This window comes from Canis lupus, chromosome 23, assembly GCF_048164855.1.
Source record: "Canis lupus baileyi chromosome 23, mCanLup2.hap1, whole genome shotgun sequence".
NCBI classification, from domain to species: domain Eukaryota; kingdom Metazoa; phylum Chordata; class Mammalia; order Carnivora; family Canidae; genus Canis; species Canis lupus.
This window is the reverse complement of record NC_132860.1, coordinates 11581997-11602999: the sequence shown is the minus strand read 5'-3', so window position 1 is coordinate 11602999 and position 21003 is coordinate 11581997. Positions and strand designations below refer to the sequence as shown.

The window sequence follows — 21003 nt, the reverse complement described above, 5'->3', positions numbered from 1 at the left end:
AGGTCATGATCCCGGGGTCCTGGGATCGAGTTCCACATCAGCCTTCCCAGAGGGAGCCAACTTCTCCCTCTGTGTATGTTTCTGCCTCTCTCTGTGTGTCTCTCATGAATAAATTTTTAAAATCTTAAAAAATTTTTCTAGCTTTTACATACCCTACACCTCAGTCAGACTGGACTTCTCATTGTTCCCTATCTCATACTTCCTTGCTTCCATTTGTCTATCTCATACCCATCCTTGTGATATCCCAGGATGAAGGATGTACCCCGCTTCATCCTCTATTCCACTGACAAAATTCTACTCAAGTTTCAAAGATATTCAGAGTCTACTTCCTAGAGTCTTTCTTCTTAAAGGGATATGTCTTTAATTCTTCTGAACCGCCCCCCAGAGTACTATGTTCTTACTTTATCAAGGCACTTAATAATTGATATTCGCTAATCCCTCCTTTGAGCCATGCACTGAGTTAGACACTAGGTACAAAAAAAGGAACAATAATTTAATAATTATGTCTATATTCTAAGGTTCTTGATAACAGAAGTTTTGTGCCCTGTATTTATTTCCGATGTAGCATTTAATATTCTACTTTGAATACAGTCAGTACTCAGGATATTTTTGTGGAGTTGAATTAATTTCCAATAGATACTAAGTATCTCATATCACAGAAATCTGTTTTTCATACCCTCCTGGAAGTTTATATAAGACAATTTAAGTTGACATCAATATTTAAAAACATACCTATTCTATATATCTGGGACATATATACTTCCTGTTTGACCTAACCACATCTATGCACCCTTAAAATGTATGTTTTCAAGGCTACCCATAGCATTGCTGAAAGTCTAAATACAATGACAGCTTTCAGCACTATGAGATTGGGCAAACCTTGAATTTACTCTCAACATGCTTACATTACCTCCCTCCCTGGGAAATAGAATGGAAAGACACAGGAAGGCTATTTTAAAAGAACCAGAGATAGGAGGAAATGAAAATACTCAATAACATTATTCAAAAACCAATATTAAAACAAAAAATTTCAGGCAGTCCGGGTGGCTCAGTGGTTTAGTGCCGCCTTAAGCCCAGGGTGCGATCCTGGAGACCCGGGATCGAGTCCCACATTGGGCTCCCTGCATAGAGCCTGCTTCTTCCTCTGCCTGTGTCTCTGCCTCTCTCTCTCTCATAAATAAATAAATAAATATCTTTTAAAAAATAAATAAAACAAAAAATTTCTTGATAGTGATACTTATTAATAACAAGGAAAAATTCAAGCAGCAAAAATGAGGCAAACAGAAGGAGCGCACTGCTCAATGATCAAACCAAACCCCAGCACCTGGCACCTGCCAGGATAAGAGCTCCTTGAGTGAGCCCAGCTCCTCCCATAGGCTCTCTCTAAATAGTGACACACCTCTCCTCCAGGAAAAACCTCAGCAAGGCATATAATAGTCACTCTGCCTATTACTGAAAAATCAATTTAGCAGCACAAGGATCTAAATTAAGGGACAATCTCAGAGAAGGAAAGAGAAATGCATTCTCTTTGTGTAGGAGGAGCTGAAACCCAAAAATCTAGAACATGAAATTTATGTTTCTGAAGAGAACTATTAGCATAAATGGTTGCAATATTCCAACAGTATGAGATAAAAAAAGCCAGTTCAGGCCTTTTCCATGGAATTCAGGCTCAGAGTAAGACATAAGAATTCTCAGACTACAATGTAAACAGGCTTGAGATACTCTACAAGAGCTGAATCTATGAAAATTTTATCAGATAAGTTAATAATCAAGAATATTCTAGGGGTGCCTGGGTGGCTCAGTCAGCTAAATGTCTATTGATCTTGGCTCAGGTCTTGATCTCAGGGTCATGAGTAAAAGCCCCACATTGGGCTCCATGCTGGGTGTGGGGGAAAAAAGAACACTGTAAATAAAGTGAACCCTTGCTGGTGTTCTAGAGTGGGAAGAGATGTGTTTTGAAGTCAAATAGACTGTGTTTGAATACCAGCTGTGCCTTTTTCTTCCTTGAGTTCCTTCCTTCTTCTTTCCTTTATTTTTTGTTCAGTTGCTCATTTATTCAACAAATATCTATTGGGAAATTACTGTGTCAGGCACTGTGATAGAAACTAGTATACAAGTTTGAACAAAATGATCATGATCTCAGCTGCAACAGAACTTTAAATCCATTGAAGAAAAAAGACATTCAATAAACATATAAATAGATGATACTTATTAACCATTTTAAGTCCTATGAAGGCAAAAAGAAATCAGAATTTAGAGAAGATAAGTGGGGACTTAGGAAAGGGAGGAAACTATCTTTTAGGATTATTGGAAGGATTAAAAATAACAACGTAAAAGTGCCTTGCACAATGCCTAAAACATACAGGAGCTCAACACAGGCAATAGCTGCTTTTCATCAACTTCTCTCTGCCAACTAAAGACCACTTGCTCCCTCCCATTCCTCTTTTGCCACAGACAGTGGGAAGTATTAGAGTGCTGGCCTAGCTGGAAATGTTGTGGGAGAGTGGCAGCCTGTTCCCTCTTAAACACTTCAGATTGCTGCATAGTTTGTTGTTCTATCAGTTTTCTATAGGATTAGAACCTTAAACAATCCACAACTTTGTTTCAGACATATCTGGGCTTCACTTTCTGCTTAGTATCCTTGAAATCATTTATAAATTTTACCCCACTGGTTGCATGAGATAATTAACCTCAGTCAAATGAATTCTCAGGACACAACCAACATCAAAAACCAAGATGAATTCATTCTATATGGAAGACTTGCTAGAAAAACACAATTGACTGCCTTCTAGGTTGTAAGTATATGGCTGAATAGAATATTTCATCGTAGGATGTCTTTCTGAGACTTAAAAACTATCCTTTTTGACCATGATTAATCCTCTATCTTGTTTTTAGAGAGCAAACATTCAACAAGCCTTAAAATTTGACAAATCCCAATTCAAGTTTAGTAGCTTACTAAAGCTGAATTATCACTTCTTTCCCATTATCTCAACTTTATCATATCACAACAGTAAAACTCCAACAGTTCTTCAGTCTCTTTGTACAAAATGAGCAAGAGTACCCTTAGTTCATGTAAGAAACCTAATAGGGATTCTTCAGTCCTGAAGCAAAAGGGTGACCCTGCATACAATTTAATGGACATATGTTCAGTACTGTCTTAAAATTTTGAAGCAGTACACAGGCTAATTGAAAACAAACTATCTTGGGGCACCTGGGTGACTCAGTAATTGAGTGTCTGCCTTCGGCTCAGGTCATGATCCCGGGGTCCTGGGACTGAATCCCCCATTGGGCTCCCTGCAAGAGCCTGCTTCTCCCTCTGCCTATGTCTCTGCCTCTCTCTGTCTCTCATGAATAAATAAATATTTTTTTTAAAAAAGAAAAGAAAACAAACTATCTCTAAATGAAAAGACAAAAGGGAGGAAGGGAAGGAGGAGGGAAAAGAAGAGGAAGGGTGAAAGGGAGGAAGGAAAGGGAATGTTCATTACATTAAAATTCACTTTACAGAAATGTAATTTCAAAAAACTTCCTCACCTCCAAAACTAAAAACACCATATAACATATTTGAAACCTAATTCAAATGATTCTTTGTTCTAGAAGATACAAGGACGTTTCTTGGTAATATTTACAATGAGAGTTTCTAAAGATCTCCCCTATAAAATATTAGGGTATAATATATGTGATTATTTTCATTTATATCTATATTAATCTTTCCCCCAAATAAAGCAAAATTATCATTACTGGTTTTTCTACCAGTGGGGTACCCATTTCCCAAAATTCCTACAGCTGTTCTTAAAAGTCACTGAATTCAAATCAATAAAATTAAACAGATGGGAGGGGGAACTAAAGAACTCTTTTAAGTTACTACTATCATCCAAATAGGTATTTCCACATCTTAAATAATAATCCTCAAACACATTTTATAATTACAAAAATCACCTATTTCAATAACCTTGTTTCACTAATTTCTCTTGCTTTTGTCTCCTCTGTTCAATTACTGCGTGAAACTAGAGGGACAGGTATTTCTTCCATTTATTCAACCCTATCTTCTCAAAAAGCTTGTCGGTGCTCAAAGTTTTCTTAAATTCTTTTTTTTTTTTAAGATTTTATTTATTTATTCATGAGAGATACAGAGAGAGAGAGGCAGAGACACAGGCAGAGGGAGAAGCAGGCTCCATGCAGGGAACCCAACCTGGGACTGGATCCCGGGTCCCCAGGATCCCACCCTGGACTGAAGGCGGCGCTAAACCAGTGAGCCACCAGGGCTGCCCAAGTTTTCTTAAATTCAACTCTCTTATTTACACCCACATTTTTCATGCCTTACTTTCTCAGCCTTCCCCCAGATACTGCCTTTCAATTCCTATCTGCTCCCTGACTTCAAGTCCAGGGAAAAACTCCCTGTAATTAGTCACAAAATCAACAGTGCCTTCTACAAATGGCCACTATCAGAAAGCCCAAAATGTTTCCAAACCTTAAACCTGTCAACTATTCATTAAGTGTGTACTTACTGCTATAGTAAATATCAAATTATGCATGATCAATCACACCTCAAAAATAACCCATTCTAGTTGGTGATGCTGTATGTATGCAATCATGGGAGAAAAATTATATTCATAGAAGGAATCATATCTGTATATAATATAAATATATGTATATCTTCTGCACTTTGTTAAGTGAAACTCAGAACACTAGTGGTAATAACTAAAATCAAGCCATAGGCTTCTTATCAGGCTGCCATTGCTTTAAGGAAAAAAAGAACCTGTATTTCACTGAATGTAGGCAGCTAGAGGGGTGCAGACTTAGATTTCATTAATGTTATTGCTTAATTATCTATTATGCCTGAGTCAAAAAGGGAAAAATTATAATTAACTGTCAAATATACCTTTCTGTTGTGCTTGTATGTCCCAAAGGTATAAAAGAACCCAAAGGTGAAATAAAAATAGAAAATCTGCTTTTATTAATAAATTCATTCACTTAAGTTTATATGAAACTGTATGAGCTGAAAGAAAAAGAGCTAACTCCAGTACAGTTTGTATCCAAAGAAAACCCCACCCACATAAACTCTCTAGTAACATACCAAGTTCTAAGCCCTTAGGTTAGAGACCATCTTTTCTTCTCTTGTAAGCACTGTGCCAAGCTCTTAGTGCTAAGCAAATAATAATAAAAAGTATTACATCATATGAACAAACTTTTTTGACTGATTAAACACTAAGGATCTGTCCCTTTTGCCAGTCATCTCTGGAGAGTGATGCTTTAAAAATTTATCTTTTTACACTATAATTGCCAGGGCACCTGGGTGGCTCAGTTGATTAAGCATCTGCCTTCAGCTGAGGCCATGATCCTGGAGTCCTGGGATCAAGCCCCACATTGCATCAGGCTCCCTGCTTAGCAGGAAGTCTGTTTCTCCCTCTGCCCCCCATCCCTGCTTCTTCTCTATCCTTCTTTCTCTCTCTCTCTCCCTCTCTCAAATAAACAAATAAAATCTTTAAAAAATCAAAATGTCTATACATTATAACTGCCTGGCACCTTTGAAAAACTCCAACAAGATATATGTAGGTTTTATATATATATATATAATCATATACATGAGGTGGAGGGGATGGAGGGTGAGAAAGGAATAGAAAGGAAGGGAAAGAGATAGAATGCAGAAAACATTTTTATTTTTACTAGCAATATTTAATTCACATTTTTATGTTTGGAGCTGAAAAAAATTTGGTGAAATGATAAGCATTTATATCCATACTCCAAGATGCTTTGGTCTTGGAGCAACCATGACTGAAATACATGAAATATGTACTTCAGATAAAACTATATGCTTAGAATGATGTGTAGAGACAAGCATACAACAAAATGAACTAGATTTTGTTGATTATTCAATCTTTATAAACTGAATAGCTACTAAACTATTTCTATCTAAATGCTTGAGTAAATTAATGACTTTACTGTTAACTGAAGTATAAACATTATATTACATATATTATATATATGTTCTATATTACATATATTATAATTACAGATCATTATATGATAAATAACAGTTAACTGTGTGTGACTTACTGCATTTATTGACACTCTCTCACGTCCTCAGATTTGAGACCATCACCCAGTTCAAATTATGGCTTTATTTCTCCTTTTCTATAACATTTAATTCCTTTAAGTATTAATGAAAGTTATATAAGAATACTGGAAGATGATTAAGCCTATCTCTTTGGTTAAAAACAAGTTCAGAGAACAGCTTCTTGGGGAAATATTCAAATTTATTAGCTGCTCTTAGCAAACTGCCCTCAAGCCCCACATTGTTTCCAATCTCAAGTTAAGAAGAATTTTTCTCCAACGGGCACTGAATCACTTTAATGTTGACTCTTGTGCTGCTCTACTCCACCTTCAAATGTAGCCAGTAAATTCAGCTTTACTACAGTACTATAAAAATGTGAAAGAACCATAATAGCATCTAAAAAAGAGCTGTTGGCGCTATATTAGTTTAGAGAAAATCCTAAACTGAATACTAATGCAAAATTTAATGATAGTTTGCCTAGTTGCCAAAAGAGTTACAGTAATTATTTTGCCATAATGTGTAAGTTATCTTGAAGGCATCTGAGAATATTACCCTATGAGATTCAGAATAAGTCCCCAAAGCATCATTGTTCTCATGGGGCTTTTTTTCCAATATAAATAAAGCATCAACATACTATCTTCACTGTCATGCTGTCCTCTGATTAGAGGATTGCCTTATGAGTGAAGAAACATTATAAAGAGATCATTCTGTGTCCTTGGTAAGTCAGTTTATTTGATGGATAGCCAACATGGATCTACCTCACATCAAATTCCACTTGACAGTGAATATCATGATTGCAAGATTCCGGTAAAATATTTAAAGAGAATCAATAGTTTTCTTTCCTTTTTCTTTTATAACCACAACCAAATTTTTAGAGTTGAAAAGTAAACCGAGATCAAATTTAGACATGTTGTTTGAAATTAGCAAAGATGAAACACTTCACTGCCAGACAAAAGCCCTGATTTTAAGAGTAGATTTTGCCTTCCCTGAAATGCCTAGCTCAGGCAGTGTATTTTTATGCCTGCAGATATTGGCATGTTTCACATTCGAGATTATGACACACCAACTTATTTTGAAATTTTTTAAATCTTCCACTGCGCATGTTTCAAGTGCTTCATGACTATCACTGATAATTGAGCAATTAACTTGGAATTACCAAATGTGCTGTGATGGCACAATATGTAGTAAGCAACATGAAAGAATAAAGAACAGAAGAACTTAGCACAGTGAATAAAAGTAATAAAGGGTAAAATAGGTCATCTTCCTAATAATAATACTGGGTAAGTTTTAATAGTCCCAGGTCTTAGTGGTTTAATGGTGCCAGTAAAATGGTTTAATGAAACAAGTGCAGAGTACTACAAACTTTTTAGAGCAATTTGTTCTGGTTCTACTAAAAGGAAGCTTCTTTCTAACTGGTCTTGTGTAATATTCAGGGATTGGTCCAAAAAGTAAGTGTAGGGAGTTTCATTAGACAACAAGCACAGAACAATTAGGTTAAAAATCCTGACAGGCAAATTCTTAAGAAATACAAGCTTGCAAAAAATAGATGTAAGATCTCCCTTTTTGTAAGAGAGACAAAACAAAACATTCTAGGGCTAAAGATGACCTAGAGAAGTCACCAGCTATTGTGAACATATTTGCAAATCAAAAATTAAGATACATGGCCTGACATCAAGAAGGAAGGATGAAATCCAACTATATTAGAAAAAACAGAATGCCTCTTTACTGTTCATCCCAACAAAGTCTCTAATATTGGGCTATGCTAGCTAAAACCATAGTGTGACTCAGAAGAGTAGCTTTTTAGTGCTTAAATATAGCCAGGGAAGCAAATTCCATAAACCTAAATCCTACCTTATTTCGGCGGCAGGCCATCTTAAAGGTTTGAAAGAAAAACCAACAATTTAGAAAAGTCAAAGAGGGAAAAGAGATTCAAACTACAGCAAATAAAGGACACTATTAAAAACATTTTTTTCTCAAAATTCCATCAATATTGCTCCAAAACACCACTAGGAGATTAAAATAGGCCAGACTGTCCTTTCAGGTATAAATAAATTAGAAATAGAAAGTGAAGAGAGCAGAAAGAACAAGTATCTAAGGGCACTAGTATATAAAACTTAAAAGCTTAAAATGTAATGGATATACACTTTCAGATTAGCAAACTGCTTTCAATTAAAGTAGATTTCTGGCCACAGTTCACAAATGTACAGTAGCTGTGTGTATTAATGTAGATACTTCAAATGTCAGTATATCTCTAATTAACATGAGCACACAACTGTAAAACTGAGAAGGCACAATTTTAAATTCCTTACATTCCCAGCATTAATGCTTTCATGGGGCAGCTCCCGTTGTCATGGAAAATGGCATTCAAGCCCTATTTGTGGATTTTCACAGCTCATCTTTTTTATTTACCTGCTCTATGTCAAGATTAGCTTGGAATAATATTTTTTAAAGATAATACACTTAGACCTACTTGTCCTGAAAATCACAAGCATTCTCACTGAGGGAGCTATGGTCTGGGTTATGCTCAGTTTGAAATACATTTCTTTTCATTTTAAAATACCACAAAGACATGAATTTGTGATTTTTTTGTTTCCTGAAAATCTACACAATTCAAAAAATTTCAGCTGAAACACGACGGATGGCAGTTTTAGAACAGGGGGACAGGAAGATGTCAGGAGCAAATGTTCCAGGAACATGAGGAAATGAATTGGTAGAAGGTGCTCTACAATCTCCTCCCTGACTTATTCCACCTCAAGTTTTTTTAAAAAAAAGATTTTATTTATTTATTCATGAGACACACACACACACACACACACACACACACACGGAGGGGGGCGCGGGGCAGAGACACAGGCAGAGGGAGAAACAGGCTCCATGCAGGGAGTCTGACGTGGGACTTGATCCCAGAACTCCAGGATCACGCCCTGAGCTGAAGGCAGATGCTCAACTGCTAAGCCACCCAGCAATCCCTCTACCTCAACTTATCAAAAATATTTGTACAGCCACCAGAGACTGAGACACTGATCAAAGGCAACAAAAGAAAGAGAGCTAAAATTCTGTGACAGAATAGGTCGGTTTTAAAGAAAGAGCACTGGATTTATATCATGAATTCCTGTATTGGAGTCCTCCTACTCAAAAAAAAATAGGCATAATTCCTATTGTCCTAACAGTGTTTACAAAACTCAGCCAATTTCATATCTGTAAAAGCAAGTGTTACACCAAATTAAGATCCTATTATTATTATTGCCTCAAACATGGGGCTAAGCAATAATCACTTCTTGTGCCAGAGAATAAAATACGTTCGTATCTTTTCAGGAAAAGACTGCCATTCAAGACCATGAACAGGGACAGAATGTTATAAAAGTAAATTCATTATCAAATTATGTAAAAGGCCTGGGCAAACCTACCTTTGTTTTGTTTTGTTTTGTTTTGTTTTGTTGTAACCAATCATTTATTACCCTGGTAAAATTAAATGGTCAGAGTTATACAATTATTTCTAGAGATAAAAAATTAAATGCGAGATATAACATGCAAAACAAGGTCTTCTTATACAATGCCTACTTTTGAAAGAGACAAGGGTAGTTTAATTTTTTAAAGAGAAAAAAAATAGAATAAGATGCTTTCAGCTTCTGAGAAGGTAATTATTTTCCTTCACAGTGTTTTCCTTTCCTGACATAGGTAGTTGATGTGAGTAGGTTAGATTCCAGTCAGTTCTCACACACCCTTGGTGTGGCCCATTCATTATGGATGTGCAAAACAATATCCCACCTTCCTTATCTCGCAGACTGGCTTCTGCACACCTTACTAAGAAACTTTCCCATGGCCGTGAGGTATAACTTTCTGCCTTAGATCATGTAGCAAATAAGCAGTTCCAGTATGGAAATTAAAGTTCCTAAAAGAAGCCATTGTCACTGATCCCATTTGCTTGTTCTTAGGCCAGACAAGATAAATAATTCCATTGCCTTAGCTGCCTCATCATTCAGTGTAACTGGTGGACAGTTTCTGCAATAGTTGAAAGGAATGGGAACTCAAGCATTCTGAATGCCATGTTATTTTTATCTTAGTCATAGTATCCTGCTACATTCCTTTAATAAAAAGGTTCTACAGTTAGAAGATGGCACCTAACAAAGCTTAAGACTACTGAACTTGGAAACAACAAAGTCCAAGCCCTAAACACGGAAATTCTCAAGACTGAAAAACAATTACTTCGGGCCTATGTGATTAGCATGACTTCTTGCCTAAGTGATCAGAAAAAAACTGACTAAAAGATTGTTTAAGTTGAACTCCAGAAACAACCATATGGAAACTATAGCCACAGTATCCCTTCTTCTAATTTTAGTCTCTCTCTTTGTTAAATTGCTAGAAAAATTTCAGCTAATTGGATCACCTTCATTCAAAGCTAGTCAATGTATGTCTGGTGGAGGGGGAACTAAGGGGAGCAAAGAAATCAGAAAAGAGAGCATTTGGGTAATGACAAATGTAAACTATATTTTAGTATTTTAATAAAGGCCATCTTGGTTGAACTGCCAGTGATTATCTTGTATTTGTCATTTAAAATTGTAGTCATCCTAAAAACTTACTAAAAGAAATGACTGAATAATATGAAAGAAGAGAGAAAGGAGGTAAAAGAAAGGACAAAGCAACTGAGATAAGATTTGAATAACTCAAAATTGTTTCCTTTCACTCAGATTTCTAATAGGATAAGCTCAACTCCTTGGAATTATTCTTTTTCATAAGAGCCCTTCAAAGATACTTTACATTTCTTTCTCCATCTTCTTCGCCTGCTAATCCTCACTATGATACCTTGCACAAATTAAAAGCTTACATTTAATCCAAAGGAGCCATACAGTTTAATATTTTGTGTTTTACATAAGAATTAAGTCTTCAAATAAAATATGAATTGATAATTCCATACAAATAATATATTCTTTCATAAAGCATTAGATTTATACAAAATGTATTAAACTATATTTAAACATTCACATCTTTTTTAAGTTCATTCAAAATGCCTGTCCCAATCAATGCTACTACTAAAAGAAAGATAAAGCTCATTTTTTTTATAAAGCTCATTTTAAATAAATTTTCACTGTGCTCTGCTTAAATATTGAATTACTTAAACTCGAATTTATAATGTTTGGTTTTTTTAAATATTTTCCTGGAAGTCTATCCTCTAAAACTCCATTCTAAGAGTACACTAACAGAGGACAAGTTTCCTATGTCTTTGTTGTTATCAAATGTATATGACCTCCTTAGATTCCAACAATATACACATTTAAATATATTTTAAACTCAAGTTACTTAAATATGGTCTTATATGCTTACATTTTAGTGCCTGCCCCATACTCTACACTACTTCTATATTAATAAATATGTATCACTTTAAAGTATTGTAATTAATCATTCAAGTTCATTCCATTTTTTTTCTTGAAATTTACCTCTTTTCTGAGGAAAAAAAATATCTTTGTTCTCCTAAATATCATTTAAAATTTAATACTGTTTTGGGGATGGTGAAGAAAGCAGAAATATCCCCATTTGGTTACACATTATACATTCACTAACTAAGCCTTTGGCTCCTTAGTACATAATCTCCTCATGTACTGATAGCTCTTTGAATTCTGTATCATCTCACATCTTTCCTATATGTACAGGCACATAGTACTTTTCAAGTCCAGACAACCAGAAGTCTGTAAGAAGTTACCAGGGTAAATTATTCATGTGTATATAGACTAGCCTCTTTAAGGTAATTCATTCCTATAACTGAGCCCCATCTTCAAAAAGTAAGATATTTATTCTTCCAGCTTATTGTAACGGGCCCCACCATTGTGTTATTTCACTGGAAATCACAATAAACTGAGGCTTTTTTACCAGCTGGTTCTTTTTCTATAGTCCTCTTAAGAAAACACTTCCAAAAACTTAATAACACTTAAAGTAACAGAAAAAAATTATAAAAATTCCAAGAAAGGAATTAAGATCTTGTTTACAAGCTGTAGCTATTTCATTATGTGATAAGAAATAATAAACAAACCAATACTTACAAACACGGACAAAAAATCAGCCCCAGCACCCAGAAATCACTGGTAAATTGCCTTTGAATTCATGAAAGTGACCTGAAAGTTTAGACAGAAAATGAAATTTAAAAATATAAGTAAATTGATTTATATGCTTTATTAAAGGAGTATATACATTCTGTCTACAAATTACACTACTTTTATTCAGGTAGTTGTCCCCATCTACTCCAACAACTTTTTCCAAGATGATAATACCAAAGAGAAAATTATTCCATTGTTCTACCTCCAGGAATACATCTCTGTCCATTCTGGTTTTAATAAAAAAGTCAGTAGAAAAGTTGTTGCTGAAAGTATCAATAAGTAAAAATAAAAAGGAAAAAAACATTTTTGAGGGAACAGAAGCTTACAAGTTACATTTGAAAAACATGTTTAATTTATGCCTGCAAGTTAAAATGAATGTATTTCACAGAAAATATCTTGGATGTGTCCAACAGGAATATCTTATAGGTAGAATAAAAATGAAAAGATGTACTTTTTTTTCTATTGAAGGTGTGGAACCCACTTAGACACTTAGGGTATATGCAGTGCATTCTGTGTAAGGCACAATTCAATCCAAAATTCTTTTGCTTGCACACACTTTAGTTCTGGCTGAAGAGGTAACAGATGCAACTCAAACACACAGAGCTAGCCTTGTAAAAAGTTTTAACTAGCACAATGAGTCACTTTATGCCTCTAAATATCTATGGTTTCCTCTCTCCAGAACCCCCATGCATTAGAAGGTAGTTTGGTAGTTTATTTTTATTGTTTGGTCTAAATACAGCACATGTTTAGTTCCGTGAAAACAAAGAAACTTTGTTGCAAAGGCCATATTCTTTCCAAAATGTGAGAATGGCTATGAGTAGTGTTCAACTTAAAATAATAATGGAGCTTGAGTTCCTAATTTAGGTCAGAGACTTTCCTAGACTTAGAGATTGCTTTGATTCAATCCACATTTTTAAAATATAGCTGGTAAACATCTAGGTTAGTTAACTAGCCTGATTAGTTAGCTAACTAGATTTAAATAAAATTCATTCTGGAAAAAAATGAATCTTGATCAACATCATTTGTAGGAGACACTATTTCCAATGTTCTATTTTTAGCACAAATGGCTATAATGAATTAAGCATCTGAAATTGAGATATGAAATAAATACTTAACTCAGCCCTTACCCAGTTCCTATCATATGCTTTTGCCTAAGTGACCCAGATAATTTATTCTATTTTCCAGTCAGGATTGATAGATAATAAAGCCCTGGGCATTTGGACAGCTTTAAGTATTGATGGTTAATACACCTATTAGGTTTCTTCACTAGACTTCCTTTTTTTTTTAAGAATGGTGCCTCAGGCCTTCTTCACTCCAGTTTCACTAGTTGCCAATAATTGTATGATGCTTACTTCCAAGGATGCAAGAAATACAGAATGTCTGGCCAGGGAAGGTAGCACTGAATTTATTTTTGGCATAACACTCGTTTCTTTCTCACAGTTTTCTGATCTTTTCAGATCCAGAACAATTTTATCGGGGACACTACATAACACTATGTGGACACACTATGTGTACTATTCAAAGACAGCAAATACTTGTTCTAATATAAACTATGCTTACTTTTTATCCTGCTCTGAGTTGTAACTTATAATTTGAAGTTATCCACAAATAAATCTGTATCAATATGCTGTATATCCAAAAGCATAAACTCTGGAAGAATCCAATACTTACATACTATTAAAAAAATTCACACCTTGTCTTTCTGGCAACTATTCCTTTAAAGGCATGAATTGGAATTATGCAAAATACACAATACATCCCATTCCTTCATTTGTGTTTAAATGATGGGGGATAAAATAAAACGCATCCAAAAAATGTTCTGGCTGACATATATGTCATTTTTCAATCATCAGCTCCTTTGGAGTTAAGATCGCTAATTCTGGAAATAGTTTAAATTTGGAAAAAATCAGATTCTAGACATTTAGGGCAAATAATATTTTAATATACATCAACATGAAGTCAGTAAATCTCATTTGTCATATCAATGCAGTCTTACTACGTATGTTAAAAGCAAGTCTGAATCACATCATCAACTGCTTTACACCACTGGTGAATTTTGGAGCAAACAATTTAAAAACCATAGCTTCTAAAATCACACAGTTCATTGTTATAAAAAAGAAGACTTTAATGCATACTTCATCCTGCAGACAATTTGTGAATAAACAAGCAATATTTTATGATGGGCAAAGAGTTAAGAATTAACTCACAAGAATTAACACACAGTTTGAAGTAAGCTACCTCTTTAAGAACTAGAAAAGTTCAGGCCATTTCCAAAATAAAAGTGACCACTTTGGTCTTGAGGGCAGCACAAAACTAAAAAGATAGAGATGGAAATGCCGGAGCAAATTACCATCTGTTCTGGAAAATCACAATCTGTTTAGGAAAATGAATCCTCAGAACACCCAATCACCATGGATTGTCCCCTTCCTCTATTCATTCATTCATTCATTCATTCATTCATTCAGCTATTGACAACCATGGGTGAGAGACTGTTCCAGACAGTATGAACATGAAAATTTTTAAAAATAAGTAAAATAATTATGTTGTAAAGCTAAAACTAATACAGTGTTATATATAAATTATATATCAATTAGCAGATAGGCAGATAATTTTTTTTAAAAGTCATGGCCTTTCCCCTCAAGGATTCTTAAAACTATCAATAATCCAAACTGAGCCACAGACTATTACATCTGACCATGGTGGTGACATGGTCCATATTCTCTGGTTGTCAGATCCTTTGTATATCCTTAATTTATTAAATAAAAAGTACATTGTTACAAGCACTTAAATATATATTTTTTAAAAGAATACAAAGAGGAAATGAACTAATGAAGAAATACAAATGTGTAATAACAAAAATATGTATATCATCAAAAAATACAAATAAAACATATTCACCTAAAATACTGGCAAAATAGTTTATAAACTGGACAAAAACTAGTATTAGTGAGGGTGTGAGGAAAAAAACACTTTCATATACCATTGATGAGATTATAAACTGGGTACAACTTTTCTGAAGGGTAATTTGACAGTAAATGTTAAAATTTTTAATGTCATCCTTTTTCCCCCTTTTTAAAATTTAAATTCAATTTACCAACATATAGCATAAACACCCAGTGCTCATTCCGTCAAGTGCCCGCCTTAGTGCCCATCATCCAGTCACCCAATCCCCCCACTCTCCCCCCCCTTTCCCCAAACCTTTGTTTGTTTCCCAGTTAGAAGTCTCTCATGGTTTGTCTTTCTTTAATTTTTCCCCACTCAGTTTCCCTCCTTTCCCTTATAGTCCCTTTCACTACTTCTTATATTCTACCTATAAAATTTCTAATGTCAATATCCTTTGACTTTGCAATGCTATTTCTAAAAATTATCCTAAAGAACTAATCACAAACTATTAAAAATATATATACATATTATATGTATATTCATTACAGCATTTTTATAACAGCCAAAAATTGGAAATAACCTACTAAGTGGATAAGTAAATTATGATATATACATATAACACTGCTCTATAACCATTAAAACTTAAGATATAAATGTATATTTATTCAAATAAAAGAGATGGCCAAAATGTATTCTTAAAAACTACATGTATAATAACCAATTTATAGAAAATCAAATATGTGTATATGCACACGCATGTACATGAAGTTTCACAAAATAAAGTACAATTTAGCAAAAATGTTAACATTTAGTGAGATATAAGCTTATTTTTACTTTCTTATTCCTATAAGTTGGTGTTACTTAGATTTTTTTACACTTAACATGTCTAATTGGTCCCCCGAACAATAAAGTTATTTCTAAAATTTGGTATATTACTTATGTATTCAAGAGTAGTCACCCAAATCCAGACTAACTTGCTATTAATCTGGCAGCCACCCCAAATACTAATAATACTAGTTACAAAAAGAAAAATCTCTGAATTACAAGGCAACTTCAAACAAGTCTCTTGACATCAAGTCAAGAAACCATAAACATTTTCATAAAAGCATGTCCGACTGTACCAAAAATAGGTAATAGATCAAAAGTAAACAGCAAATAAATACACTGCCACCTCCCTGTATAATTACATTTTAAAAGCTTTCAAACTAGATTTTTAAAATCTTGCTTAAAGCTGTCTCTAAGCCACTCCCATTTCTTTTCTTATCCCCACCTTTTTATTATTATTATTATTATTATTATTATTATTATTATTATTTGATTTAACAAGAAGTTTAAAGCATCAAATGGGTGGTTGGATTAAATGACCTTCCAACCCCAAAAATCAATGATTCTAAGGTATTTTTTTTATGAATTGAAATGCTTCCAAAAATACCTGTAACAAAATTTTGTTCACTTTTACATTAAATTATAGCTATTGCATGTTCAAAACTCAAGTCTAAGATTAAAATCTTTTTTGCTTTACAAATCTTTGATTTAATAATGTCATACAGAAGGAGCTACTAAGTTAAAACAACTCCCTTTAAAGCACTTATTTTCTCAACTGACTTGAAAAAAATCAATGCCTGGTCTTCTATACATCAAAATAAAAATTAGGGAGGGGTCGCCTGGGTGGCTCAGTCAGTTAAGCATCTGCCTTCAGCTTAGGTCATGATCTCGGAGTCCTGGGATCAAGCCACACATTGGGCTCTCTGCTCAGCAGGGAGTCTGCTTCTCCCTCCCCTGCCCCTGTGCTCTCTCTCAATTAAATGAATAAATAAAATCTTTTTTAATATATTTAAAAATAAATAAGGGGCAGCCCGGGTGGCTCAGTGGTTTAGTGCCTGCCTTCATCCCAGGGTGTGACCCTGGAGACCCCGGATCAAGTCCCACGTAGGGCTCCCTGCATGGAGCCTGCTTCTCCCTCCGCCTGTGCCTCTGCCTCTCTGTCTCTTCTCTGTCTATTCTCATGAATAAATAATAAAATCTTAAAAAAATAAAAAAATAAAAATAAATAGGTAAAAATTCAGGAGGCATTAAAAAATATCCTATAGGCCAATTCAAATAAGTTTTCTTGGAGATTTTATTTTGTATTACAACTACTATTCTCCCCCAAGCTGCATCAGTTATTAAAAATGTAAAACCTTCTTCACTATTATCACTTTTACTATGTATAGATAGCATTTGTAGGTTAAAGGTATGTTTCTTGAACTCCATAATTCTTACATTTCCTTTCCTTCTTAATAAGTATACTAAATTATGTAGAATTTGAATCACTGTAAGAGTGAAATATGAAATTCATCTTTCAAAGGAACTGATAGTGACCAATTTTTTTTAACATAAATGCTAATAAAGAACATCACAATAGTGAATGGAAAATGAGGGTTTAGTTATTGACATTTATATCTTCTAATGCTAAGGTGAGAGTATTTCTGAAGTGTCAAGGAAGATAGTTTAAGATGCTACCTATTTCAACGCCCTTCCTTCCTGGAACAAGACTTCATTTCCTCAAAGAAACATGAATTTCTCCTTTTCTTAAAGATCTCCAAAGATAGTTATTATTGAAGGCTACTTCTAATAGCCTGTTCATGTATTCTATGCTGCTCAGCCTACATCTTCAATATAATTTCAGTATTGAGAGCTGCAATTTAGAAGCAACCTTGACAAGCATTCAGAGGAGAATGGCTAAGAAATCTTACAGGAACCATGTTACATTAGAATGGTTGCATGTTCTAAAGATGGTTCATTGCAATGAACTTCAGAGACCATCTATACATACCAGTGGTTCTCAAACTCTTTGATCCAAGACACCTTTACATTTTTAAAAACTATTGAAAATCCCAAAGTGATACTATGGTCATAGCTATCAATATTTATTATATTAGAAACTAAATCTAAGGAAAAAAATAGTTATTCATTTAAAATAAAATAAATTATTAAATCATAATCATTTGATGATGAGCCTATTAATTACATAGTAACTTAAATAACACACTTTTAAAATATAAGCATATTAGCCAAAATAAAAAAAATAAGATTGGCATTGTTTTGTATTTATGCAAGTATCTTAAATGCCTCGTTTAATAAAAACAGCTGGATTCTCATAAGTGCGCCTGCATTCAGTCTATTGTGATATGTTGATTTGGTAGAAGTATGTGGAAAATATCTATCTTCACATAGATAGGAAATTGGAAAGAAGAAGAGTTATTTCAATCGCCTTTCCAGATAATTGTAACTATTCTTTTTTGACATCAAAATATGACAAGTAATAGTTTCTGAAAGGTTAATTGTAATATAATATCTAAAAACAGTATCAGTGAGCTTTTTATATTCTATTACTTTTAAAACCCACTGATCTTTATTAAATGCATCTTTTACCCCTGAATGATTTTGTAGCACCATGCACTGATTCAACTGGGATATACCAGTTCACTGAGTTGTTCAGAACTTCAAAACATTAATATTTTTCATTATTCAATTTTTTTAAAAATCACATTTGCTAATATCCTCAACAATTTTATCAGGAACGTTTTTAAATATTGGGAAGTCATCAACCTCATGATGGTGGATACAAGTTTTCCAAACTACTAATTTTCACTTAAAAGCTCAAATTTTATTATTGAGAGCAATGTCAGTTGCTTTTCTTAAAAATGGCTGACTGGTTCACTTTGCCATTTTTGAGACTATGTCTGCCAAGCAGCCATGTGAATAGCCACTGTGTCTTTTTTTATTATTATTGGAGTTCAATTTGCCAACATATAGCATAACACCCAGCGTTCATCCCGCCAAGTGCCCCCCTCAGTGCCGGTCACCCAGTCACCCCAACCCCCCGCCCACCTCCCTTTCCACTACCCCTTGGTTCATTTCCCAGAGTTAAGTGTCTCTCATGTTTTGCCACCCTCACTGATATTTTCACTCATTTTCTCTCCTTTCCCCTTTATTCCCTTTCACTATTTTTTATATTCTTTTGGCCATTCTTTCAAGTAAAACTGAGGTTCTTCGAAAAAAAGTGGTAAGTGGTAAGTTCAGCTTGCAACTCAATCACACTTGTGACTTTTCTCAAGAAATGTATACTTCCCATTTCATCACAAAGTGTTAGAAACTATGCTCAATGGTCAAGAATTAATAAAATGGATAATTTTTCCTGAATCACCTACAACATTCGTAAGCAAAACTGGCTTTTTCATGTGTGAATTGTCGTAATTTTTTTTTTTAATTCAGGGCTGCCTGGGTGGTTCAGTTGGTTAAGCATTCAAGAGAAATTCAAGAGAAATTAACTCTTGATTTCAGCTCAGGTCATGACCTTAGAGTTGTGAAACTGAATCCTGCATTGGGCTCTACTCTCAGCAGGGAGTCTGCTTGAGATTTTCTCTCCCTCTCTTTTTGCCCCTACCCTGCTGATGCTCGCTCAAACTCTTTCTCTAAAATAAATAAATTAGTATTTTTTAAAATAAAGTAAAATAAAAAATAAAATAAATTCAATGACTACTAATATAATTTTGTACCATTGTCTTGATTTGTACTAAGTAACCAGCAATCTTGCCTCAAATTGCTTTGCATCCTCAATGTAAATATCAACACAGTGAAAAAGGCAATAACACCTTAGTAGCATGATAAAAATCATCTTAACTTTTCAGACCTTTTGAAAGGGTCTCAGGGGTTCCCATGTGTCCATGGGCCACATTTTGATAACAGCTTATTACTCTAGTACTCTACTTTGAAGCTAAGGAAACTATATAGTTTAAAATTTTCAGGCCAACAAAGAGTTAGTATTAGCACAGGGAGTATAATATGGTAAATGCTGATTGTAAGTTAATTTATCTTTCTTCTTACCAAAAGAAAGAACAATACTCATGGGTAAGAATTACAATGTGGTGGATTTTAGCTCCAGACAAAATTTTAAAAGCAACGGTGTTGGGAAAACTGGAAAACAACATACAGAATAATGAAACTGGAACACTTTCTTATACCATATACAAAAATAAATTCAAAATGGATGAAAGACCTAAATATAAAACAGGAAACCATCAAAATCCTAGGGAAGAACACAGGTAGCAACCTGTTTGGCATCGGCCATGGCAACTTCTTATAGACACATCTCTGGAGGCAAGGGAAACAAAAGCAAAAATGAACTACTGGAACTTCATTAAGACAAAAAACTTCTGCACTGTGAAGGAAACAATCAAAACTAAAAGGCAACCTTCAGAATGAGAGAAGAAAATTGCAACTGACATATCTGACTGGGTGTTATGCTATATGTTGGCATATAGAACTCCAATAAAAAATATATACAAAAAAAGGGTTAGTATCCAAAATCTATAAAGAACTTATCAAACTCAACACCCTAAAAACAAATAATCCCATTAAGAAATGGGCAGAAGACATGAATAGACATTTTTCCAAAGAATACATCCAGATGGCTAACAGACATATGAAAAGATGCTCAGCATCACTTATCTACAGGGAGATACGAATCAAAACCACAATGAGATATCATCTCACACCTGTTAGAATGGCTAAAATTAACAACTCAGGAAACAACAGGTGTTGGTGAGCATGCAGAGAAAGGGGAACTCTCTTATATTGTTAGTGGGAATGCAGACTGGTGCAGTCACTCTGGAAAACAATATGGAAGATCCTCAAAAAGTTGAAAATAGAACCACCCTATGACCCAGCAATTACATTACTGGGTATTTATCCAAAGGGTACAAAAAATACTGATTCAAAGGGCCATATGCATGCTGATATCCATAGCAGCATTATCAACAGTGGCCAAGCTATGGAAAGAACCCAAATGTCTATCAACCGATGAAAAAATATATATATGTGGAATATTACTCAGCCATCAAAATGAATGAAATATTGCTATTTGCAATGATGTGGATGGAACTAGAGTATACAAGTGAAATAAGTCAGTCAGAGAAAGACAAATACCATATGATT

The 21003-nt window shown here is 34.4% G+C and overlaps 1 protein-coding gene and 1 long non-coding RNA gene across 16 annotated transcripts in view; one reads left to right on the top strand and one right to left on the bottom strand.

The window, feature by feature from the left end:
• Positions 1-21003, bottom strand: part of SOX6 (SRY-box transcription factor 6) — a 633064-nt gene that overhangs the window by 473935 nt on the left and 138126 nt on the right. For all 15 annotated transcript variants that reach the window (XM_072793935.1, XM_072793936.1, XM_072793934.1 and 12 more), the window contains one exon: positions 12088-12159. The gene's annotated coding sequence lies outside the window, so the exon portion shown is untranslated. The remainder of the gene's footprint in view (positions 1-12087; positions 12160-21003) is intronic.
• Positions 1-21003, top strand: part of LOC140614739 (uncharacterized) — a 103359-nt gene that overhangs the window by 12280 nt on the left and 70076 nt on the right. The window lies entirely within an intron of this gene.